Source organism: Salvelinus alpinus, chromosome 32 (assembly GCF_045679555.1).
Source record: "Salvelinus alpinus chromosome 32, SLU_Salpinus.1, whole genome shotgun sequence".
In the NCBI taxonomy this organism is placed as follows: Eukaryota; Metazoa; Chordata; class Actinopteri; order Salmoniformes; family Salmonidae; genus Salvelinus; species Salvelinus alpinus.
In genome coordinates, this window is record NC_092117.1 from 14131427 (window position 1) to 14139649 (window position 8223).

The 8223-nt window shown below is 39.9% G+C and overlaps 1 protein-coding gene across 3 annotated transcripts in view; it reads right to left on the reverse strand.

Annotated features, from left to right (window-relative positions):
* LOC139562588 (PDZ domain-containing protein 8-like) overlaps window positions 1–8223 on the reverse strand; it is a 77939-nt gene that overhangs the window by 68647 nt on the left and 1069 nt on the right. The window lies entirely within an intron of this gene.

Sequence of the window (8223 nt, forward strand, 5' to 3'; positions counted from 1 at the left end):
AACATGGAACCAACACTTTACATGTGGCACTTATATTTTTTTTGTTCAGCGTAGTTCCTGTTTATACTGATAATTTTGTTTATGAAATATTAAGTGATTAAAACGAGTCAATCTGTTATCAAATCGGTAACAGAGTGCCTGAAAAATCAGTAACAGTATGATTGCAATTGAATTGGCCACAATGGGAAATCATGGTAGTCAAAAACCAAAGTTGCAGTCGAGTGCAGCAGAACACAGTACAGCAGAGCACAGTAGAGCAGAGCACAGTAGAGCAGAGCACAGTAGAGCAGGGTTTCCCCAAACTCTGTCCAAATTTGGTCTTGTTTGGGGGCGGAGCTCATTAGAATAATAGCTAGTGGATAGAATAATATCGAAAGACAGAAGGAGGATATTACATTTTTCTACATCACCATGAAAAGAAGAACATTAATTATGCATTTCTGTAAAGTACAGACCAAGGACCCATGTCATTCTGTTACAGTCAGTCTGTTAACAGGTGCTGATACACTTCACTTACTGTAGTTCAATAACCAAAATTGATATTTTCAAACTTAAGGTGTCATGACATAGCTGAAACCTTTTGGTCGACACGACCAAATTCACATAGAAATGTGAGTTATTGATGTGTCATTTCTCAATGAAAGCAAGTCTAAGAAGTTGTAGATATGTTCTATGTGCCCTATTTTCATGCTTCCCGTTCTTAAGTTTTGTTTTTGCATCATTTACTTTGGGTTTGGTACACCAGCTTCAAAACAGCAGAAAATACTATATTTTGGGTTATGGAAAATATATTTCACAGCTGTTTAGATGGTACAATGATTCTCTACACTATACTTTGCAGACCTGGAATGTGGTTAATGATGTGCTCAAGTTAAACACTGGTCCAGTGTCTGAGAATTCTTCTCTTACAGGTTTAAATTCTCTGACCCCCAAAAAATCTCAAAAGGCTTAATACCATTTGAGGGCGTAGCCAGAAAATTCAGCAATGATCTGTTCACCACCCCCATCTATTATGCTAAGAATACCTACCGCCTGTACGTAACATTTGAGTGAATTTGCAATGCATGTAAACAAGAACTCTCCAATCCACACCATGTGGGTTTGCAGAGCTACCACTGTTGCCTTAGTGAAGATAGGAGCAGGTGAAAGGTTGATTCCAGTACTTAAAATCAGCCATTCATCTCACGCTTTTTACCTGCATCACCTCCTATCTCCTGAACATTCCATTCAGAAACCAGACAGACTCACTGTCAAGACTCACAAACCTGTCCGGTTTGTAGAGTAGAGAGGGAGGTAATCATAACTCTGTCAACTCTCACCGTAAATCTGGAACACAAAGAATGTTACCCTCTCTGAAACTTACTGCAGAGATAAAGCTTTATTCTATGCCACAGAGGATTGCTGTAGTATCTCATTCCCCACTGTTTCAGTACAGTATCCATATTGCTTTTGTCCTGACTCAAGATGGGTGTTGTTATGCCTGGATTACCTCCAGCCCCCCCTCCCCTCCAGAGTCCTGCCATCTGTGACATTCAGATAATCCTAATGTCCACTGCTCCATCCTCAAAGGCTGTTTTAGATGACATCGCCTCACAACTCTCACTCAGACAGAGTCATTATCATGGGCACCTGACAAACATGCACCATTTTAGGTCAATCCTCCAGATTGTTGCATTTAGCCTACATTAAACATTTAGCTCCCACACATGATCCAAACCAGATCTTTCACAAGAAGTGGCTATGCCATGTCAGTAGAGGCCTGTGGCTGCACATAGGGACATAAAATAGTTACATTTAGTTTTTGTTCTCACAAAACAACCAAACCATTGTTTGCCTGCTCTGCAGCCCACATAGTAAATATGGTGGACAAAAGGAAAGTCTGTTCATTTTGTCAGGCACAAGACAGCGTTTCATTGATTTTCAAGTGAAACAATGTGCCTTCTCACATAGTCTGGCATTTTAACAACAATAATCACCTGATTAAACCCACCTAATTATATACATTTAACCTAAATCAATGACAAATGCTGGTTTTGTATGGACCATTTGCAGCATTACTATATAAAATGTCTTCATATTAAATAAAAATTGTAAATTGCAACAGCCAGGTTATTTATTTATTCCCCCTGTCAAAAGTTTGGACACATACTCATTCAAATATTATGGCAGGAACAGATCAAATAAGCAAAGAGAAATGACAGTCCATCATTACTTTAAGACATGAAGGTCAGTCAATCTGGAAAATTTGAACGTTTCTTCAAGTGCAGTCGCAAAAACCATCAAGCGCTATGATGAAACTGGCTCTCATGAGGACCACCACAAGAAAGAAACACCCAGAGTTACCTCTGCTGCAGAGGATAAGTTCAATAGAGTTACCAGCCTCAGAAATTGCAGCCCAAATAAATGCTTCACGGAATTCAAGTAACAGACACATCTAAACGTCATCTGTTCAGAGGAGACTGTGTGAAACAGGCCTTCATGGTCGAATTGCTGCAAAGAAACCACTACCAAAGGACACCAATAATAAGAAGAGACTTGCTTGGGCCAAGAGACATGAGCAACGGACATTAGACCGGTGGAAATCTGTCCTTTGGTCTGATAAGTCTAAATTGTAGATGTTAAGTTCCAACCACTGTCTTTGTGAGATGCCTAGTATGTGATCTGATGATCTCTGCATATGTGGTTCCCACAGAGAAGCATGGAGGAGGTGTGATCGTGCTTTGCTGGTGACACTGTTGGTGATTTATTTAGAATTCAAGGCACACTTAACCAGCATGGCACAGCGATACGCCATCCCATCTGGTTTGTGCTTAGTGGGACTATAATTTATTTTTCAACAAGACAATGACCCAAAACACACCTCCAGGCTGTGTAAGGGCAATTTGACCAAAAAGGAGAGTGATGGAGTGCTGCATCAGATGACCTGGCCTCCACAATCACACGATCTCAACCCAATTGAGATGCTTGGGATGAGTTGGACCGCAGAGTGAAGAAAAGCAGCCAACAAGTGCTCAGCATATGTGGAACTCCTTGAAGACTGCTGGAAAAGCATTCCAGGTGAAATTGGTTGAGAGAATGCCAAGAGTGTGCAAAGCTGTCATCAAGGCAAAGGGAGGCTATTTGAAGAAAATATATCATATATATTTTGATTTGTTTAACACTTTCTTGGTTCCTACATGATTTCATGTGTGTTATTTCATAGTTTTAATGCATTCACTATTATTCTACAATGTAGAAAATAGTAAAAATAAAGCTAAAAACCCTTGAATGAGTAGGTGTGTCCAAACTGGTACTGTATATCTCTATATTACAATTATACAGATGTATGTCATGGACCAGAACATATTACAGTTGCTTATTTCACAGCCCAATAATCACAACTACACCTTCTAAAAAGAAAACAACTTTTCCCCACAATTAAACACCACATCTTGGAATAAATCACAGAACGCTAAAAACAATATTAGCAAACAAGAAAGGTGATTTTAGCATGCTGCGTTGTAGCGAATGACAAACACACCTGCAAACAACCAACCCAGGATGTTTGAAGTAAAGGTCGACCGATTATGATTTTTCAACACCGATACCAATTATTGGAGGACCAAAAAAAGCCTATACCGATTCATCGGACGATTTCTTAAAATGTATTTGTAATAATGACAATTACAACAATACTGAATGAACACTTCTTTTAACTTAATATAATACATCAATAAAATCAATTTAGCCTCAAATAAATAATGAAACATGTTCAATTTGGTTTAAATAATGCAAAAACAAAGTGTTGGAGAAGAAAGTAAAAGTGCAATATGTGCCATGTAAGAAAGCCAGCGTTTAAGTTCCTTGTTCAGAACATGAGAACATATGAAAGCTGGTGGTTCCTTTTAACATGAGACATCAATATTCCAAGGTAAGAGGTTTTAGGTTGTAGTTAATATAGTATTTATAGGACTATTTCTCTCTATACCATTTGTATTCCATATACCTTTGACTATTGGATGTTCTTATAGGCACTTTAGTATTGCCAGTGTAACAGTATAGCTTCCGTCCCTCTCTTCGCTCCTACCTGGGCTCGAACCAGGAACACATCGACAACAGCCACCCTCGAAGCATTGTTACCCATCGCTCCACGAAAGCCGCGGCCCTTGCAGAGCAAGGGGAACAACTACTCCAAGTCTCAGAGCGAGTGACGTTTGAAACGCTATTAGCGAGCACCCCGATAGCTAGCTAGCCATTTCACATCGGTTACACCAACCTAATCTCGGGAGTTGATAGGCTTGAAGTCATAAACAGCGCAATGCTTGAAGCACAGTGAAGAGCTGCTGGCAAAACGCGCGAAAGTGCTGTTTGAATGAATACTTACGAGCCTGCTGCTGCCTACCATCGCTCAGTCAGACTGCTCTATCAAATATCAAATCATAGACTTAATTATAACATAACACACAGAAATACGAGCCTTTGGTCATTAATATGGTCGAATCCGGAAACTATCATTTTGAAAACAAAACATTTATTATTTCAGTGAAATACGGAACCGTTCCTTATTTTATCTAACGGGTGGCATCCCTAAGTCTAAATATTGCTGTTACATTGTACAACCTTCAATGTTATGTCATAATTACGTAAAATTCTGGCAAATTAGTTCGCAAAGAGCCAGGCGGCCCAAACTGTTGCATATACCCTGACTCTGCGTGCAATGAACGCAAGAGAAGTGACACAATTTCACCTGGTTAATATTGCCTGCTAACCTGGATTTCTTTTAGCTAAATATGCAGGTTTAAAAATATATACTTCTGTGTATTGATTTTAAGAAAGGCATTGCTTTTTATGGTTAGGTACACGTTGGAGCAACGACAGTCCTTTTTCCACGAATGCGCACCGCATCGATTATATGCAATGCAGGACACGTTAGATAAACTAGTAATATCATCAACCATGTGTAGTTAACTAGTGATTATGATTGATTGATTGTTTTTTATAAGATAAGTTTAATGCTAGCTAGCAACTTACCTTGGCTTCTTACTGCATTCGCGTAACAGGCCACCCTCGAAGCATTGTTGCACTCCGCGTGGAGTGCAATGAGAGGCAGGTGGTTAGAGCGTTGGACTAGTTAACTGTAAGGTTGCAAGATTGAATCCCCGAGCTGACAAGGTTAAAATCTGTCGTTCTGCCCCTGAACAAGGCAGTTAACCCACCGTTCCTAGGCCGTCATTGAAAATAAGAATGTGTTCTTAACTGACTTGCCTAGTTAAATAAAAGGTGTAAAAAAATATATATATAATAAAAATAAAACTTTATTTATTTATTATATATATATATATATATTTCTTTTTTTTTTTTTTTCTTTTTTTTTTAAATCGGCCAAATCGGTGTCCAAAAATCGCCCATTCCGATTAATTGGTAGACCTCTAGTTTGAAGTGCATTTCACTTCAAAGGCTAGAACAGGCAACAATATAATATTTAGCTGGAATTGTGCTATTCTAACAATCAAAGCAAAGGAATATGACAGGAGTAATTATGCTGTACAGAAGGCTGTATAGAGAAGTTTTGGCGTTCCAATGTGGCTATCGCTGCAGTTCCAGCACACCAGCATGACCCTTCCAGACATAACACAGACGAACCAGCTGCATGTGCCATGTAATTGAGGCCACAAATGCTGAGCCCAGTAAGTGCTGTCACAACATTTGTGACAAGCTGACTGGGTCAAAAGAAGCACTAACAAGAACCTCAACGATAGCAACTTCTGTAGGTGATAGGCTAACATGCGGACCAGACCGGACATGTCGCGTGCGCGAGCGTCGCAAAATAAATTTAGAAATCCATGTTATTGAATTATTGCACACACACTGCTCGCGCACGCCAACGAGCGTCTGCGACGTCAAGGGCTAAAATAGAACTCGTTCCTATTTCTGACGCAGATCGCGCTGCAAGTCCTGCCTCTCCCATCTCCTCATTGGTTTATAGAAGCAGGTACCCACGTGCCATCTCCTCATTGGTTATACCCACGTGGGTGATTGAAAGACGAACTGTTTTGCCGGTAGTCGTGGTAATACAATGAAATGTTTAGATGCGATCACCATATAAGTTAAACGATGAAAAAGCCTGGAAGGAAGAAAGATGACTAGAAACGATTCGGTTGGCCGTTTTATGTGTGGAGTAATTGTCGGAGTAGAGGTCCTTGTGCATTTCAGGTAAAATAACAACTCAATGTTTATATCCCAGGACGAATTAGCTAGCAACAGCAAGCAAGCTAAATAGGACAAATTAACGTTAGCTAGCAAGCGCAAGCTAACTAGCTGAATTGCCATACATGTTTAATGCTTTTCAACCTGTCCCCAAATTAATGTCATAGGTTGAGAGTTTGTTTTGATATTTTAACCTGCGTGTCTTGATCGCGTTTGGTGTGGGGGGGGCAAAATAAATGTATGCACGATGGCGCACGCGCGCAACCGGTTTGGGTTCCGTGTAAGGCTTACCCTTTCAGCATAATTCAATAGATTTGTTTTCCACATCTAGAAATAGCCTAGATTCATTTAACATTCAGGCCTAGTCATGTTGAAAACTAACACTTAGAGATTTTCTGGTACTTTTGTATACTTTTTAACCAGTAGTTCTTAAAGTAGCACTCACAAGCTAAAAGTGGTCACGAAAAATTGCATACATATGTGCAGATACAGTATGTGCATCACATCATTGCTCTCTCGCTCTGCAATATGTGCATCTTGCCAACTGTCACTCAAATGGCAAGGTGCTGAAGCTCATTGGTTATAACTCGAATTGCTAGGGGGCCGACCAACGTGGGGGAAAATGTAGGCAAAATGGCACAGCACAGCTTCCAGAAAAACAGTCGCTTTCAAACTAGGGATTTCGGGGATAATTGAGGTATTAGCAGTATTTCTGCTAATAGATTATGCATTTATGAACTACACATTGACACATCCAGCCCAAAGCGGGAGGTTTAAATATACTTAGTAGTCACCAAAGTTCGAGAGCATGTCTTTAACATTAAGTTGCTCTTATAACTGAGAAGTTAGAATGTACTACAGTAACATATTAGCAAGGAAATATATTATTAGTTAAATTGTTAAATCTAGGCTGTGTGACATCAGGTCTGTGTTAATACGTCCATAGAAAAGAAGTATACTTTCAGGCCTAGTTAAATCTACATTGGTGTTTTTTGCCTTGAGCGAGTGCAACCAAATACAAAAGTGATGGTGAACACTTCCAGCAAATAATCCATCTGCAAAAGGGTACCTGACTAATGTGACAGAGTCTAAAAGAAAGAGGTGACAAGATGCTGCACATGCATTCATGTTACTAACAGGGAAGTACTAGAAAGCTTTCTGTCTTTCAGTTTTAGTGTTGGCAAAGTGTTTAACTGTGACTATTTCCCACCAGGTTGTGGTCATTTCAAAATGTTCTCAATGTAGTGACAGGGGGCACTCCTCTGTCTCAGAAGGATCAACACTATCCTTTATCATTTCATAGGTTTGCAACTATGATGTCCCTCAATGGCTTCCTTTGCAACAGGTGCCGTCCCATGTCTCAACACTGTATACTACCACACTGCCTACTGACAGTCGGTAGGCCTATGCCCTGACAGTTGAAGAAAATTAAAGACTGCATGTTTGTCATCATTCAACCTTTCGCTGCAACCTGGACTTGACAAAGTTGCTAATTATCTACAATGCTAAAGTTGTCCATGATGTGACTCAAACACAACCTTTGGGATGCTGGACACACGTTACACGCCCCCCTCCCATCCTCCCCAAACAAACTCAGTCCTTTCATTTTGGCTAAGTAACCTTCGGTTTTATGTAACCATACCAAACAAAACATATCATACTCATTTCAGTTTCACAGATATACTCCGTTACATCTAGTCTGAGGCCAGGCTGTTCAATAACGTGGTGGACAATTTCAACCTAAAAAAAATATCTACAAGGTTGCATTGGGATAGAAGGCCTAAGCAGAGCCTTCAATTTAGCCAAATAGAAGGCTATATGGCTATGTGTTATGACCCATTTGGAGTCCAAATGTGCATCTTACAGATCTTGGAAGCTATCAAAATAATAGTTGGGCTGTTAGTTGGGCCACTTTCCCTTGTCCTTAAATCAGCTTGAAATGTTGATGATACACATCTCTGACCATCTCTTGGTAGGCCTACTGACTTGCATAGACCTAAATAAATATCAAAGTGGTAGACTAGGTGCAAGTTTTAC